Genomic DNA, 18,322 nt, shown 5'->3' on the forward strand with positions numbered 1-18,322 from the left:
AGGAAACAATAAATGGCCTCTTTGTTTCCAGGTGACCTCAGGCATAACCATCAGACGAGCTCCAGCTCCAGTTGAGTTCCTGCCTCCTCAATGATTCTCTATAGGGCTTGGACCTCACGGTTTCCAACACCCTTCAAACACGTCAGTCCAAAAAAAGAGAGCACAGAGAGCCTGCAGGCGTGGCAAACGGCAGAGAGAGCGAAGGAGAAGAACCGGCCCTGTCTTGCCCTCAGTCTGTAGGTGGTGCCAAAGGACCTTTGCACCTGAAAGGCAGAGGCCAAAGGCATCTTCTTCATCCTTGCTCCTTGGGCAGAGCTCAAGGCCCACATCAGTCGGCCTGGCTGAGAAGTTCCATCTGAGCTCCAGCTTTAGAGCCTACACTGTGGAACCCCCCTTCTGGGAGTTCAGCAGCTTCCTTTACGCACCCGTAACACCATCCATGCTTCCAGCAGTGTTTGAACACCTTTGTCCTCGGTGAACTCCCCCTTTTGGGGTCTAAGCTACCCTAGGTCTGTCTGTGGGCTACTGATCCTGCTGGGTTTGTGCCTGGATCCTTGAGGGTCTTGGTAAGGAGCACCCAACAGCGAGGCCCAGGAAGGCTTAGGACCAAAAAAGCAGGCCCCTCCTACAGAGTGGCTCCGGGGCCTGCAGTCATCTCCTCAGTCCTTTGAGCCCAACATATGGAGGGAAAATAGGACAATTTGGTATTTTACCTTCCTAGCCTCTCAAAATAGGAAAAGTGGGAACAGGAAGTGACTGGCAGGGGCGGTTTGTGTTTTAAACATGACCTGTGTGATGCTTCCTTCAAGTTAAATAGACTTAGCCCAGATGAGCAAGGCTGTTTAGGGGCAGACAAGGAAAAGGATTCCTACAGGGAGACCCCAGGAAAGGCACATACAGAGAACGGAGGCAATGGTCCTGCTGGTCTTAGAGCCCAGGCACTATCTTCCTGGCTCGTGCTCCCTCCCTGTCCTCAGTATGCAAGAGAGCCTTTGCCAGGAGCTGGAAAGCTGGCTCAGTGGTTAAGAGCACTGGGACTTGGGTTTGAGCCCCAGCTTGCACATGGCAGCTCACAACTGTTTGTAAGTCCAGCTCCAGGGCATCTGACACCCTCACACAGACCTACATGTAGGCAAAACACCAATGTACATAAATTAAAAATAAAACCATTTTTTTTAAAAAAAGGAGAGTCTTTGCTTCATTTCCCCCCTCCCCCCATTTACAGCCAATATATACTTCTGTGACTAAGTACCCCTGCCTGTACAGACTAGGAGTCCTGGTCACTAGAAAATTAATGCCTGGCTCAAAAGGAAGCCTCTAGCCTTCCTAGTGAGGGGCCTCAGGAAAGGACATGTTATTTGTTTGTCTTGTGAGGGTTTTTCTAGGTAGCCTTGGCTGTCCTATGCTCAATTTGTTGACCAGGCTGACCTTGAACTCACAGCAATCTCCCTGCCTGTGCCTCTCAGAGGGCTGGGACTAAAGGCCTGTGCCACCAAGTCTGGCTTGGTTTGTGTTCTAACCATGGGTTGTTAAATACTTCCCTTTTCATCTCTGCTGAACCCCTAAGTCTGCAAGTCTGCTTTTTTCCCCACTAAGTTCCCCCAAGGACAAAGCCTATAGGTCATGTTCTTATTCTTCCTACAAACACATATGACTTCTCTCTGGGAGAAATGCCCTCTCTGCGGAGGCTGACAGCATCTATCAGGCTGAAAGTGCACCAGCCCTCTTGCCCAGAAAGACTTCTCTAGGCCATTCCTCTTTCCAGGTGTCTCTCCTGTGCCCAAAATGCATGCCTAATGCCCAGCACCAAAGGGAAACCGAAATGCCTATGAGTGGTCCTGCATTTGAATTCCATGTAGTATTTCTAAAATGAAGGTATTTAATCCCTGACATGAGAAGCTTCTTCAAAATTTATTTTGAGCAGGAGGTAATGGCACATGTCTTTAATTCCAGCACTCAGGAGGCAAAGGCAGGAGGAACTCTGAGTTTGAGGCCAACCTGGTCTACAGAGCTAGTTCTAGGACAGCCAGAGCTACACAGAGAAACCCCATTTTGAAAAACAAAACAAAAACTTATTTGAGGTGAAATATGTATTTTAGGGGAAAATATCTAACATACATAACATATTAATAATGTATGTAATAGCCAGGCATAGTAGTACACGCCTTTAGTCCCAGCACTTGGGAGGGGAAGGTGGAACTCTGTGAGTCTGAGGCTAGCCTGGTCTACACAGTGAGTTCCCAGGGAGAGTCAGAAATACAGAATGAGACCCTGTCTTGAAAAAACAAAACAAACAAACAAATATATATATATATATATATATATATATATATATATATATATATATATATATATATATATATATATAATAAGGAAGAGCTGGAGTAGAAAGAGCCAATAAGAAGTATGGAAGACAGTTTTTGTGTTCATTCTATATTTCTGAAGCATTTAAAATGAAAATATCTATTTATATTACTTGTTTCATTTTTGTTGGGCTTTGGTAGGGTTTTTCTTTGTAGGCCAGGTTGTCTGAAACTCAAGGCAATTCCCCTAATCAGTCTTTCAAGTGCTTGAATTACATATGTGCTTGATTTCTTTTTCTTTTTTGAGACCCATGATCCAGGCTAGCCCATACTCACTATGTAGCTAATAACCGTGAGTTTCCAATCATCTTCTGCTTCCCAGGTGCTAGGTGAACAGATGCACCATTACAGGTACAAGGCATTGTGGGAAACCACATCCATGGCTTTACATTAGGCAAGCTGAGCCTTTGAGTTGGTTCTAACCTCAACCAATAAACTTCCCTCAAGCCTGAAGACCAGGACCATTACCATTTGTGTCAGGACTTACATTTCAGCCAATAGCTTTTACGCACTGAGACATCTTGCTCAACCCTTTTTATTTTTTTAATTTATGAAATGGAGGATTATAGATTTTGGTAGTTAATTTCATGCATCAACTCTACTGGCGCCCAGATAGCTAATAAAACGTTTCCAGTTTTGTGAAGGTGATTCCTGAAGAGGTGAGTATTTGAATCAGAAGACAGAGAAAAGAATATCCACTTCCACCAATACAGGTGCATATCACTCAGTCTGGTGTGAGAACAGTGCAAACACTCTCTCTCTCTCTCTCTCTGTCTCTCTCTGTCTCTTGTGCGTGTGCACACACATACTCTCTCTCTCCCTCATTCTCTCCTAGAACTAGACATGCCCCATCCCTGGTCATTTGGAATCTCTGGCCCTGTGACTGACTGCAACACCTTAATCTTGGGACTATAGCACAGAGGCAAGAGACCGGGGGCCTTCTCTGCCTAGGTCATCTCAAGAACCAATTCCCATAGTAAAAGTTCTTGTTTATACTTATATCCTGTTAGTTCTGCTTCCCTGGAGGCCCCTGACTAATACATAGGCACAAATGGGTTCTCCCGATTTGTGTTCTGTTTTAAGGGTTAACTCATGTTGACACTCGTAGCCCTGATCCATGTATTTTAATTGTTGTACTATAATCTGCCTCATTGTTGCAATCTAAAAATGCCACAGTGTATCCATGGACACTTTGTTGTTTCTGATAGTTGCTGTGCTGTTGGTTTTAAGATGTTATATACAGGATTACTGTCAGCTATTTGCTTCTGTTATTCTGAGGACAGAACATGCTAGGCAAGTATTCTACCACCATGCCTCGAAATGAATTCTTATGGCTCGTATCCACTCAAGTGCGTATGTGAGAGTTACTCTAGAAATGCAACCACTGGATTATAATACAAATATCTTCAAATTTCTTATGAATTATTTAAAACAATTTCTCTAAACAAATGTCTCCAAGAGGCCCATAACTGTATATACTCCCAGTGGCAGTTAGGAAAATTGGCATTTCTTCTTTTGAATATTTATGTATTTATTTATTTTGTGTGTCTATGGAGAATGGGAGACACGTGCTATGCAGTGCATGTATGGAGATTGGAGGGCAACTTTCAAAGAGTTGTGTCTCTCCTTCAACCATGTGGGGCTTGGGGATCAAGCTCAAGTTATCAGGCTTGGTGGCAACCGACTTTTCCCACTGTTTGGTCAGAAATTATTTTCCAAGCCTTGGTATGATGGACCCTTTATGTTTTATCATTTGGATTCATGTCACATCACAGTAGCTGTCATTTGATTTTCAGCATCTTTCAGCAAGATGTCTCATAAAGCATCTTGCTGAAGTTTTTTTGTGCCTGCCTGGTTGGGAAGACATTTCTGGTTACTTCCCAACCTGTTCTCCCCTTTCTCAGCAGAAGTTTCCCTAAATTGGGCCAGTGAGGTGGCTGAGCTGGGGAAGTGCTCTCTGCACATGCTTGATAATCACAGTTCTATCCCTAAAGGTGGAAGGGGAGAATGGAACCCGCACAATAACAATAACACCCCCCCCACAATAACAATAGATGCTTTCTCTAATCCTCTAAATTTCAGATGTGTTCGTAGCCACTGCAAATAAAGATTACCTTACCAGCATCTTTTACAGCTGTCTGCAGCCACGTCATTTGGAGTTTGCCATTGCTAGTGATGAATGATCAGAGATGAGGAAAAACAACAAAACTTCAGGGAAGCGCCAAGAGGAGAAGGCTCATGCACTTCCCCCACCTTTCATCTTTCCTCTTAATTAGAACACAGACATGATGTCTGTAGATGGAATAGCCATCTTGGACCATAAAGTGAACTCAGAACAGAGGCCACCCATGACAGAGGAACAAGAGTGGAGCAGCATGGGATCCTTCTCCACCCCACCACCCCCTGTGCATAGGGCTAACCCTAGATTGCCCACACAGACTTGCACGTGATGGTAGGCATACTTACTTGTTGTTTAAAATTCTTGTTTAGGATTTTCTATCACTTGCCGGCCAATCTAACCCTAATACACAGACTAAATTGGCCTTTATGCATGACTAAGAAGATAATCCCAAAAGAGTTTGGGAGGACATATGGGAGTGGGAGAGTGGCGATGTCCGGGGGGTAGACAGGGAGAAGCCTTTTGAAGGTGCCACTGAAAGCTTCTAGAAGGCCAGCTAGCCACTTTCCCAGGATGGACTACATGCTAAACTTTGCATATGATTCCAGTCATCTAACAGCACCTGTCCCCAGAGCGAAGTAGATGCAACAGGAGTGAGCTTTAATTAGGAAAGTGGTTCTCAGCCTGTAGGTCATTACCCCCTCTGGGGTCCATGTCAAATATTTACAATTATGATTCATAACAGTAGCCAAATTACAGTTATGAAATAATAACAAAAATATGCTTGGAGGGGTCCCCAGAGCACGAGGAACTGTAGGAAAGGGTCTCAGCATTAGGAAGCTTGAGAACCACTGGCTTAGAAGAAGCCTGTCTGAAGGCTGGTGCTGGTCTCCATCCTCTAAGGCTCTGTGGCATCGCTCTACTGCTCCAACAAAGCATGGCCTGACTCCCAGGGTGGGGCACAGCAGGAAGAGCTCCTGTCTGTGTTACTTCTTTTCATGTTGCTGGGACCCATTAACTGATAAGAAGCTACTGAGGGGAGGAAGAGTTTATTTTGGCTTACAGTTAGACATGACATAATCCATCATGGCGGGCAAGGCTGGAGGCAGGAGCATGAGGTGGCTGGCACACTGAGTCAGCAGTCAGGAAGCAGAGGGCAGACAGGTAGTGGGACTCGGCTATAAAATCTTAAGGCCCTGGGTCATCAAGTTGGCTCATCGGGTAAAGGCCTCTGCCCCTGCCACTCCCAGGTATAACTGAGTTAAATCCCCAGAATCCACATGTAAGAGAAAGAGAGCTGAGCCCTGTCCTCTGACTTCCACATGTGCAAATAAATGTGATTAGCCAGGCCTGCTTTTCCCTTCAGTGGCCCACTGCTTCCAGCAAAATTTCACCTCCTAAAGTTTCCACAAACTTCCAAAGCAGTGTCACCAACTGAGAACCAAGTATTCAAACACACCAGCCTATGGGGAACACTTCACATTCAAGCCACAATAGTCAAAGCCCCAACTGCTGTAGGGCTGTTCTTGGACCCATGCTGAGACACGAAGACTTTTTTGTTTGTTTGTTTGTTTGTTTTGTTCTCCAAGACAGGGTTTCTCTTTGTAGCCTTGGCTGTCCTGGACCCACTTTGTAGACCAGGCTGGCCTCGAACTCACAGAGATCCGCCTGCCTCTGCCTCTGCCTCTGCCTCTGCCTCTGCCTCTGCCTCTGCCTCTGCCTCTGCCTCTGCCTCCAAGAGTGCTGGATTACAGGCGTGTACCACCATGCCCAGCTAAGACACAAAGACTTAACAACTTTGGAAAAGCATTGATGCCTGCTGAAGAGCTGGGTCTGCTCATATAGATACTGAAGGCTGTGCATGGCCGTTCTGGGTTTTGCTTTTGTGTCCCAGCGGCTTGGAGGCAGCAAGTGACTCAGTTTGCAGCTTTAATCATGCGAGTCGTCATCCTCAACCACGAATTGCCCCGGCCTTGTGTCTATCTCCACACATAGTCACCTTCCCCTTGTATGCTGTTGCTGACATTTGGTAGAACACCAACAAGGTGGAGAGGGAGAAAGAAATGAATTCCCTTCTTATAAACATCATTAGACACCACACATCCATGTCAGAGTCTCCACTTCCCCAGGGCAGACGCCTGAGGCCGCCACGCTCCGCCATATGCTGTTCCTGAGAGCACAGAGGCTCAGGAGCCTTTTCCTGTCAGGGAGGTGGTTTGCAGTTCACTCACTTGATAAGCTTGTCCGCAGCTTCTGTGTCACTTAACCCAGGAAGCATGGCTCTACCACAAAGATGGTCACATGGTCCTGTGTGCTAACAGTTCAGATGTGTTTGGATCCCGCACGGATGCAGCCAGGAGAGCTGGCTACCCAGCCCTGCTTTAGAGAGCCCATGGAAGTCAGGCCGAGGGCTGGGGCCTAGAGATCCCCAAGCGAAAACACACGGTTCTCATTTTCTAAAAGTTCGAACGGTCTTTGGGGAGAAAGAGATATAAACAACCTTTATAAAACAAAGAAGTGTGTATAATACTGGTTTGTTTACCAGAAGCTGGAGGGGGCAACGGCTTCCAAATGCAGGGAGAGCTTTCCAAATGGCCCCACAAATGACAGTGGAGGCAAGGGAGCATTAAAGCCATTTGAACCTGACATTGGATGGAGAAAGAGAGTTTGGGCTCTATATGAGTTTCCTGTGGCTGCTGTGACAAATTGCTACAAATGTTGTGACTTAAAATAACACACAGATATTCTTTTCCACCGCTGGAAGCCAACTGCACAGGGCTGCCATCAGGGGTTGGCAGGCCTGCACTGCCCCCTGAGGCCGGGGTGAGAACTGGTCCCTTCTAGGTCACCTTATGGCAGCATCTCTCCATCCCATACAGCCAGAATCAATGCTCTTCAGCTCCCCCGTTTCAGCCTCCCCTGCTTCTCCTCTGTGTGGAAAAGCTTTCCTTGGGCTTTCTTTTATAATAATATAAACGAAAGACTGGAGCGATGGCTCACCATTTAGGGGCTGCTCTTCTAGAGAACCTAAATTCAGTTCCCAGCACCCATGTGTATGTGGGGGGAAGGGAACAAAGCTACCTATAACTCCAGTCCCAGAGCATGTTACACCATCATGACCCGCAAGCACATGCTCACGCTGTCACACAGACACATGGTTAAAAATAGAATAAAATAAATTCCCTTAACAGACGATAAAGATGACCACAGCGGACAACAGTTGGTTCAACACCTGTAATCCCAGCACTTGGAGAGCTGAAGCAGGAGGATTGCTGTGAGTTCAAGACCACCAGCTTGGGCTACAGAGTAAGACTCTGTCTCTGAGAGAGAGAGCAAGAGAGAGAGAAAGAAAGAATAGACATGATCAAACTGATGTGAACTCAGTGGTAGAGTGCTTATCTTGCTTATACAAAGCCTTGGGTTCAACCCCACCACTACAAAATAAATAAATAAAATCTATATGATTACCTTTTAGGCTTCACTCGAATAATCCAGAATAATTGTCCCCTATCTCAAAATGCACAAGTTGGTCACAGATGACCCCGCCCCCAGCTGCATTGTTTTGTACTATATGATAACACATACAGGTTCCGGGGATTTGAATACAGTTTAATGCTTGTTTTATTTTTTTGGTCTATGTGCCTCAGTATGGCTTTGTTCAGGCAGGAGAAACTCCTGACCATTCAGAGCAACAGAGACAGGATCAGCAATCCTCTGGCCACTTCATGGAGGACCAAGGGCAGAGAAGAAGGCTGAATGAAGCCTGACACACGGGGAAGACCAGAGGAACGCAGCCATCCTGAGTGTAGCAGGGAGGGGACAAGGAGGTAAGGAAGTAAGATAAGATGGACGGGGTGAGCAGGCATGCAAGGCGGGAGACCCAGGCTATGGGTATAGTTCCAGGCACTATGGGAAATGGATCCTGGGTACCGAAGTTAGGTGATGAACCCCACCCAAGGCTGGTGACTCAGTGTAGGCTGTCTCAAGAAGCCGCCTTTGTTGGAGGCTTGACAGGAAGCACTCGTGAAGGTAGGTGTGCAAACACCAGCCACACCCTCCCAGGTGTGCCAAGGAGAGTCACCCTGAGCCACTTCCTGGGGTGGGACAGCTCACTCCTGGCCTCCAGCAGCTATCCCACACAACATTCATCAATGACCCAGTGTCTCAGCAGCCCAGGCTCTGTGGGAAGGGAACCAATGTAAATGACCCCTGTGAGGGGACAAGTGCAAAGGTGGGTCTCTACAGGGATTCCCAAAGGTCCTGCAGGCATGCAGTGCCCTTCCACATACTTTTAGGGCCACTTTGCCTGGGTGACTTTGGGCAAGCATGGTGAGACTTTAATTAGCCCCTCTGAATCAGGGAATCCAAGTGCTTACCTACCTCAGGGACTTGAGACCAGTGGGGAAGATAAACCCTGGCAAGCATGTGCCTGATCATGGAGACGCACATGCATGTGGCACTCCCTGCCTTGAGGGAGACTAAAGATGTCCCAGGCAGGAAGGTCAGAGAGAGAAAGATAGACAATTTTACTATCTTCCCTGTAACTCTGGGCAAGTTCCCTAAGCATTTTGACAAAACACAGGTAAAACACTAAGCGTTTCATGTGCACAAAGCACGGCTCTAGAAATGACGACGCCGTGTAAGCTGCGGTGAATGCTAAAGAGACACCTGGACTCACCAGCAGCTGCATGAATCACGGGCTTTGTTGGCACAACATAGGACTGCCTGCACAGGACTGCCTCACTCTCAGCTCTGAGATCCATATGCAAATTTATATGACTATATTTATATGACCCAGTCAGCAACTGGGTTCCTTCACCCTAATGTGACTGCAGATTTTTAATGAGACTGTGTGGGGCAAAGATTACAAAGTGATAACTTTGAAGATTACATTTGACCTGTAGAAGTGATTGGTCCTGTGGGGACAGAGAGAGTGGGGGAAGGAGAGGGAGAAGAACCCTGATTTCTGCCTTGGCCAGTAGAGCCAGAAGAGCTAGCACAAACTATACAGCAACAGACTGAAGCCATGAATGACGCAGGTGTCCTTCTAGCTCTCCAGCCCCCAGGGATCTGAACCCCGGGGGGACCCAGCAGAGCAGCGAAGCATGTGGCAGCAAACTAGAGTCAAACTCGATCCTGCCATGTTGGGCAAGTCACAGATCCTCTCTCTAAGCTTCATTTACTGTTCCTGTGTGATGACAACATGCTCCTCTCAGAGATGGAATGGGGATTCTCTTAGTCTACCTTGTGCTAACATAATAGAATGTCCTAGGCTAGGAAATTTATACGAAATAGAAGTTTATTTGTGTCACTGTTCTAGAGGCTGGGAAGTCCAAGATTAATGGGTTAGTGCCTGTTTAGGGCCTCCTTGCCCCATCCTCCCTTGGTAGAAGGCAAAAGAAGAGGAAGGAAGCAGCAAGCAGAAGTATGGGGGAGGCTATTATTATCTCAGAAGGGAATGAGACCATGGCAATCACCCATTCAGAGTCCCCATGACCTAAATGCCTATCAAATGTCCCACCTCCCACCATCTCTGCTCTGTGCATGGGGTGACCAGAACAAGGACTTTAGAAAACATCTTGGAGCCAGGATGAAATGAGATAGTATGGACAAAACAGTGTCTGGCTCTTAAATAAGTGCTCTAGAATTTTCAGTGACTGCTTTTTATTATAGCCTGTAACATCCGTCTGTGATTTTAGAACCCACATCTGTGGAGATCTGAAGAAGCCTTTTGTGATTGGCAAAGCTTGCTGTTCTCCAGTTTCACTTCTGCTCACTTCTGGAGACCACAGAGGTCCTGGAAGCTTGTCCTGGGGCCTGATGTCTCTGCTTTTCCTGTATGCTGACCACCCAATATGCAATGGGAGTGTACAGGTTCTGTGGGTGTGCGCATGCGTGTGTGTGTGTGTTTCTGTGTTTGTGTATGTGTGTGTGCCCATGCACAGACACACAGGCTCACATACTGCAGAGTTCATGTTGCAAGGCTCCAGCAGCTTTTCAGCCGTCTTTATTTTCTCTTTTCCTTCTTTGGAAGTCTGGCAGCCTGCCTGTTAAGACAGCAGAGTCAGTACTAGAGAGGCAGTGGCAGGAGAATCTCTGTGAGTTCCAGGACACAGAGAAACTCTATCTTGAAAAAAAAAAAAAAAATCAAAACAGAAAACAAAACCGAAAGAGAGAGAGAAATTCCCTCAACTGGCAGGGTGGGGCTGTGGGGTTCAGGATAGGAAGATAGTCTTTGCCCTCCGGGCCTCACCTTGCAGAGACAGACCCAATGAACTGACGAACTGACGTTCTGTCAAGGCACTGAGCCCAGTGATAGTAGATGGATGCGTTGTCTCAGAGTACAGAGTAAAGGAAGGGTGTTCCAGGCAGAGTACAAGTGTGAGCCTGTGGAAAAGCTGTCCAGGGGCCCGTTCTGCAGACCGCCAGCCTTTGCGGGGGAAGGTGGGGTGAGCTGGGATCACAGAAAGGCTGTTGACCAGGATAAGAGGGCAGAAGGGAAAGGAGCCTAGCCCCACCCACAGGTCTCTCCTTATTGGCCAATGCGAACACTCACTCAAACTTTCCTTTGAAAATACCGCTGTTACCCTAGCCCTCCAGCGTCTGAGGGAGAAGGGTCACTGGTTTAAGTCCAGCCTGGGCTACATATCAAGACCCCGTCAGAGAAGAGATGAACAAAAACTAAGCTTTGTTATTATTTTCACAAAATTAATATTTGCTGGTTATAACAAAGTTGAAGCCATACCAAAGCTCTGCTAATAGCTTAGTGTGAAAATCTCCAGGTGGTGTCCTGAGTGAGTTAACACTTTTTTAAAGATTTATTTATTTATTATTTATACAATATTCTGCCTGCCTATGTGCATGCACACCAGAAGAGGGCACCAGATCTTACTATAGATGGTTGTGAGCCACCATATGGTTGCTGGGAATTGAGCTCAGAACGTTTGGAAGTGCTGTTAGCCTTTAGGCCATTTCTCCAGCCCCAGCTAACACTTTTTATGTCAGCAATTATATATGATGGGCATTGGTGTAGATTCGTCTCATCAACTGGGGAGATGCTCAGTGGTTAAGAGCATTTGCTGCTCTTGCAAAGGACTAGAATTTAGTTCCCGTATCCACAAAGTGGCTCACAAACATCCGTAACTTCAGTTTCTGGAGTTCTTGCGCCCTCTTTTGGCCTCCCCAGGTACTGAAAAGGCAGGCCTGCAGGAAAAAAAAAAACTCAATAGGTGTAAAATAAATATATTTAAAGGACACGTGCGTGCGTGTGTGTGTGTGTGTGTGTGAAGTTATGGATGTAACTTATTTACTTATTTATTTGCTTATTTATTTACTTACTTATTTCGGGATGAGGTCCATTGTGTTGCTCATTATGTTATAAGCCTGGCCTCCAATTCAGGTTTCAGAGATCAAGCTGCCTCAGTCTCCCAAATAACTGGAATTTCATGTTCACCAGTACACCTGGCTTACAGGGCATTAAAAAAAAAAAAAAAAAAACAAAAAAAAACTACAGTGTGGGAGTGCAGGTGCTTGCCTGTAAATCTTAGTATTAGGGAGGTAGAGGACCGAGGATCAGAATGGTCTTCACCATTCTCAGCAAATGAGGCTTTATCTCAAAAACAAACAAACAAACAAACAAACAAACAAGAGTAATACACGGATCACTGCAATACATGGATATATTCATTCTATAAGGAACTCAAGCAAGCCAGACACATATCCATAATCCCAGCACTTGGGAAGCAGAGGCAGGTGGATCTCTGAGTTTGAGGTCAGCCTGGTCTACAGAGTGAGTAGACAGACAGGGCTACACAGAAAAACCCTGTCTCAACTCCCCCGCAAATTAAACAATAGAGGCATAAATAAAATAAAATAAAATAAAATAAAATAAAATAAAATAAAATAAAATAAAATACCAACGCCTACATCTTCCCTGTATTCCCTTCTCCCCAGTTTAGCTGGAATTTATTCCTGTCGTTTCTATCCATTTTTATACATAAATGGTGCACACACACACAGTTGTATATATATGCTTTTCAATACCTCCTGTGACTTACCTTTAGAATTTAGCACTGTATTAGAAAGTCCAGACTCACTGGAGCTGATGCACTCCTTCAATCCCAGTGCTCAGGAGGCAGAGGTAGGTGGATCTCTGTGCGTTCAAGGCCAGCCTGGTCTACAGAGAGTTCCAGGACACCAACACTACACAGAGAAACCCCGTCTTGAAAAACAAACAACAAAACAACAAGGCTGGCAGGGAGGTAGGAAGAGAGAGATAGAGACACACAGAGAGAAAGAGAGCGAGAGAGACCAGAGTCCATTTGCTGCTAGCAACTCTCAGGATAGCTCTGCCTTGATTTATTTAACCTTCCAAGTTCTGCTAGGTGGTTTGTACGTTCGTTCGTTTCTGAATAAATAATTTGCTGTTAGAACCAGCGCTGCTGGGGGCTGGAGAGATGAGTCAGCAGTTAAGAACATTGGCTGCTCTTCCAGAGAACCCGGGTTCAATTTCCAGCACCCACATGGCAGTACAAAAAGTGTCTGTAACTCCAGTTCCAGGGGATCTGACACCTTCACATAGACATACATGCAGGCAAAACACCAACGCACAGGAAATGAAAACTATTAACATAAAAATAAAGCTGGAACTAAAAATAAATAAAATTTAAAAAGGGACCTTCAGGTGGATCCATCACTAAGGCAATCCTGTCTGGGAACAAAGCGGGCACGCTGCGGTGGGAGAGATTCTGACCTGTCCCCATGATCTGGAAAAAGGCTCTGAAAGATCTTTGCCACATTTTTAATTTTTTTTTAATTGCACCAAGCCCTATTCTGAGCGGGGCGTGAAGGCACCCAATGAATCAGACAGAGCGCTGCTGAGGAACAAACGGATCCTGGCTGTTGGAGGCCCAAAGATGGTGATTCAAGCGCATGGGACCCTGCACTGGGTGGGTGGGGAGGTCAGGGAAGAGGTCCCAGTGGAACAACCAACCAGCAGAAGTGCAGGTAGGCAAAGATGCCAGCAGGAGGCGGGCTTGGGCAACTGCAGTCCTTGAAAGGCCAGGACCACTCTTTGCCAGATGCTAGGGCAGGGCGGGTGAGGGACTGAGAAAGGGCGGGGCTGATGGGACGCTGGCTACGGATGGTGAAGGGCCTTAACCGCCAAGCTAGTGTGAATATTTTCTCATATAGGCTTCGAAGACCTCGGGCAGGATATTGACTACTTACAGTACTGGACGGGCATCTTGAGACGGAGGGGAGGTGGGGGGGGCGGGGCGGGAGAGGAGGGAAGCCCCGTGAGTGGGGCCAGAAACTCAGACCTGGAAGAAGCCTGCCAGGGGCCTTACCCAGTGAGGAGGGTGTCCCTCCATCTTCCTTTCCTCTTCTTACTCCCTTTCTCCCTTCCCTCATCTCTTTCTCTACTTTACGTCCTCCCTCTCCCTTCCCTGGACACCCCCCGTGCCCCTCCCCAGCCCAGTTACCTAAGCTTGCTTTGGATTCTTGGACTCAACTGATGCCCCTGACCCAGCCTCCTGCGTAACCAGGTCTGCAAGCTCAACACACCCACCAACTAGCTTCTCCTGTCTGACCCTTGCGTTGCTGTGGTACATTGGCTTCAGTTGTGAAGCTGTATGGATACATTCTTAGTCACAATCCTTGGCTTACTCTAGGATCATTCTTGGCAGTTGGACTTGTCAGTTTGGTCAGCTCGACATCACCTGGGAAAAGGGAACCTCAGTTGAGACAACGCCTTCAGTCAGATGCAGTTAGGTCTGAGACGTTTGTTTTGTTTTGTTTTTTAATGATTGATGTGGGAAGACCGAGTCCACTGTCAGTGGTGCTAACCTTCAGCAGGCGAGCCTGGGCGGCATTAAAAAGCAAGCTGAACAATCCTTGAAGAGCAAGGCAGAAGGAGGGTTCCTCCATGATTTCTGCTTTAGTTCCTGTTTCCGGGTAGCTGCTTCCGTCCTGACTTCCCTCTCTGATGGACTGTACTCAGGATGTGTAAGCTAAATAAACCCGGCCCCCACCCGAGTTGATTTTGGTCATGGTTTATCTCAGCAATAGAAAAACAAAGATAATTACTGAAGAGTAATCTACCTTTTGGTTGCTCCTGTTCATTTGTTAGGATACGTTGATTGCTTTGAATTGGTGGCAATTACAAATGCAGTTGTCATATTAGCTTTCCATTCCTGTCAACAAATCACTGGCATAAACAACTCATGAGAATAAAAAGATGATTTGGGCTCAGCTGGTAGTTTGCAACCATGTTTGGTCCTGTTGCTTTCAAGCAGTAGAGTTGCATCATGTCATGGTGACACTGGGTGACAAGGCTTCTTGCCTTGTAGCCAGGGTGAAAGAGGCAGGGGCGGGGGGAGAGAAACGAACATTCCACAATCCCCTTGTAGGGAGGCCATACTTCCACGGAATAAAGCCCCCTGTGGCTCCATCTTCTTCCCATACTGACACACCTCTAACACAAGCCAGAGATGCTGACCCCTCTGGAGACCTTAAAGCAGTGGTTCTCAAATGTCCTAATCTTGTTACCCTTTAATGCATTTCCTCAGGTTATAGTGACCCCCAACCATGGAATTATTTTTGTTGCAACTTTGTAACTGTAATTTTGCTGATATGAATTGTAGTATAAATATGTTTTCTGGTGGCCTTAGGCAACTTCTGGAGTACGGACCCATCGGTTGAGAACCACTGCCATAAAGAATCTCGGGGGAAGGGGCACATACCTTATCAGCTCGAAAGACGAATATGTCTGAATCTCATTCCTCAAGCCTGTAAGCCACAGTGAAGGCCTGGACCTGGGTTTTCCGTATTAAGTGAGATACTGATAAATAGATGGATGGATAAACGAACAGACTGAAAACTGCTGGTAACTTATTAGGTAATTCTTCAATCTGTCATTTAATCAATAACTGGACACTGAGGGCTGGTGTTTTCTAATCCAGACTTTACATTCATTCATTCATTCAACAGATATTTTTACAAGCAGACCAAGGAAATTTTGCCCTATGGAATTTACATTCTCATTGGTGGGGTATGGTAACTCAACTTAAATTTACTTAAATAATTCAGCCTATCAAAGTGTGAAAAAAGCTTTAGAAAAAAAGAAGAAAAAATACACAATGCTGATATAAAAAAAGATGATGTTACAGGACAAAGACTTGAAAGAGGTTGGGGATAGACTAGTCAGGAGGCTGGGGAAGAGCAACAGCGGAGAAGGCGGGAGAGACAGGGCCAGAACAGATCCTGTAAGGCAGTGTTCTCAACCCTTATACTGCCATGCTTTAATGCAGTTCATGTTGTGGTGACCCCCAAACATAAAGCTAGTTTCATTGTTACTTTATAACTGTAAATTTGTTACTGTTCAGAGTCACAAATTCTTTTTGGAGATAGATGTTTGTTAAAGGGGTTGGGACCCTGCAGGTTGGGGCCCACTTGCTTGTTCTGGAAGAACTTTGGTTGAGGTAAGGGGCCATCTCTATTGAGAGGAATGTTCTTGCCTCATGCAGTGTAGTTTCTGTGGCTGGAAGTGGATACCCATAGCACCGGGGTTCAGGTCTTCTAGCTACTGCAGCTTCAGGTTGGTTGTGTTTAATTGATGTTTACATTTTTGTGTTCATGTTTAGATAGGATCTCACAGTGCAGCTCTGGAACTATGTAGACCAGGCTGGCTTCAAATGCAGTGATCCATTTTTCTCTTCATCTGCTAGAACATGCCTGGTGAGGTTTGCTTTAAAAAAAAAAAAAAAAAAAAAAAAAAAAAAAAAAAAAAGCCTTATTCCCCAGATTGGCCTCAAATTCAGGATGTAGCCACCAAGGATTAACCTGAATTTATTATCCATCTTCTTTTACACATACCACCACACTCAGCTTTATGTGGTGTTGGGGGGAAAAAAAAAAAACCAAGCTAGGGCTCTGGCTTCCTATATGCTAGGCAAACACCGTCAACAGAGCTATATCCCAAGCTGGTTCTGCTGTTATTGACAAGTTATCTTCAGAGATCATGAAGTCTGCCTGTTTTCCAGGCAGCCCTTACTTGTACTAGACTGCATTGTTAAAACAGCAGACCTAAGTAGGTTTTCTGTTTCAGGGTCTACAAGTCTGAAATCAGGGTGTAGGCCACGGTTCTCCACGGGCCACCAAGAGTCTCTTGTGGCTCCAGTTTCAGTGGAGATAAGGGGCACAAACTAAATCCTGTCTGTTTCCATCATGATGAGGTGGTGTGTTCACTCAAATTCTTTTTCTTGTTGAGACAGGGTTTCTCTGTGTAGCCCTGAGTATCCTGGAACTTTGTAGAACAGGCTTGCCTTGAACTCAAGAGATCCAACTCCCTCTGCCTCTTGAGTGCTGGGATGAAAGGTGTGTGCCACCACTACGTGGCCAAATCCCCTTACAAGAACACCAGCCATACTGGATTTAGGACAGTGACTTCACTACAAACAGCTGTTATCCAGTACACCACTAATGATCATGAAGTAGACTCAAGTACCAAGACTGAAAGACTATGAAAACTTGAAAAACTAAATGCATTTTTGCCTTATGTTCATAGCATAATGGAGCTCACGGAGTAGAACATGTTGGCTTGAATGATAAATGTATCCATTTTTTCGAGACAAGGTTTCTCTGTGTAGCCTTGGCTGCCCTGGACCTAATTTGAACGCCAGGCTAACCTCAAACTCCCCTCTCTCTGCCTCCCAGAGTGCTAGGATTACAGGCACGGTCCACTGCAGCTGGCATCCCTCAGTTTTCCAGCATTTGAATGCTTAGTCCTTTGGGGAGGCTTAGTTAGGTGTAGCCTTGCTGTAGAATGTCACTACGGGTGGATTTTGAGAGCCTAAAGACTTGGGGCATGTTTGCTGTTTCCTACTTAGGGTCCTGAGATGTGAGCGCTCAGCTGTTCCTGCCACCATGCTTAGTGCTGGCTGCCCTGCTTCACTGCTGTGATGGTGATGTGTGCCATGTGGCTGTGGGTGCTCATGGAAGTCAAGAGGTATTAAAACTGGAGTCTCAGGTTGTAAGCCACCTGGTGTAGATACTGGAAACCGAGCTTACTCTCCAAGAGTATCAAACACTCTTATGTTAAGTCATTGAGTTGTCTTTCCAGCTCTAGCTGGCTCTTTAATCAAGCACTCAGCAAAACTGCCAAGTTCCTACCATCACAGTCACAACATCTCCCTCCCCAGATGCGCTCCTGAGGTGCTGGAGATGATCTCATGCTTGAGCATGGCCACGAGCTGTACCACTGAGGTGTTATTTCTAACTCATCCTGAGCTTTTAAACCTTAAAACCTATGTATGGAATCTAAAAGATACTGGATAAAGTGCATAAAGGCCCGCTTTGTAGTTGGGCTTTTAGGGTAAATATTACAAGACAGACCTCTGCTTCCTTCTGCACCACACCCTGAACACTCCTGACTTCTATGTCTAGAGCACCTGGACCCTTCCAGATGCCTCAACCCAGTCCTGGACAAGTTGAGGAGGAAGGGTAGACAACAGTGTTCTCCTGCGTTCCTCACTCCTCCTTGCTCCACAAAAACAAAGACAACATTAAAAACAACAACCCCCCCCCAAAAAAAACCCTCCCTGAAGACATAGTGTCCTGAGAACAGATAACTTAAGTCACCTTTTCCACAAACCCAGATTACTTTCATATCTGTGATCAAAACAAGATAAAAACTAAATAATTCAACTCACAGATAAGCAATTAAGTATAATGGTGTTTCTTCTTCTTACTTAGCATTATGGGAGATCTCTACTCAAAATGTAGGTCCTCCAGTAAGGGAAGTGGAGACTGCATTGGACAGAGACTCACTTGTCAGCTTTTT

This window comes from Psammomys obesus, unplaced genomic scaffold (genome assembly GCF_907164565.1).
Source record: "Psammomys obesus unplaced genomic scaffold, mPsaObe1.curated_primary_1811, whole genome shotgun sequence".
NCBI classification, from domain to species: Eukaryota; Metazoa; Chordata; class Mammalia; order Rodentia; family Muridae; genus Psammomys; species Psammomys obesus.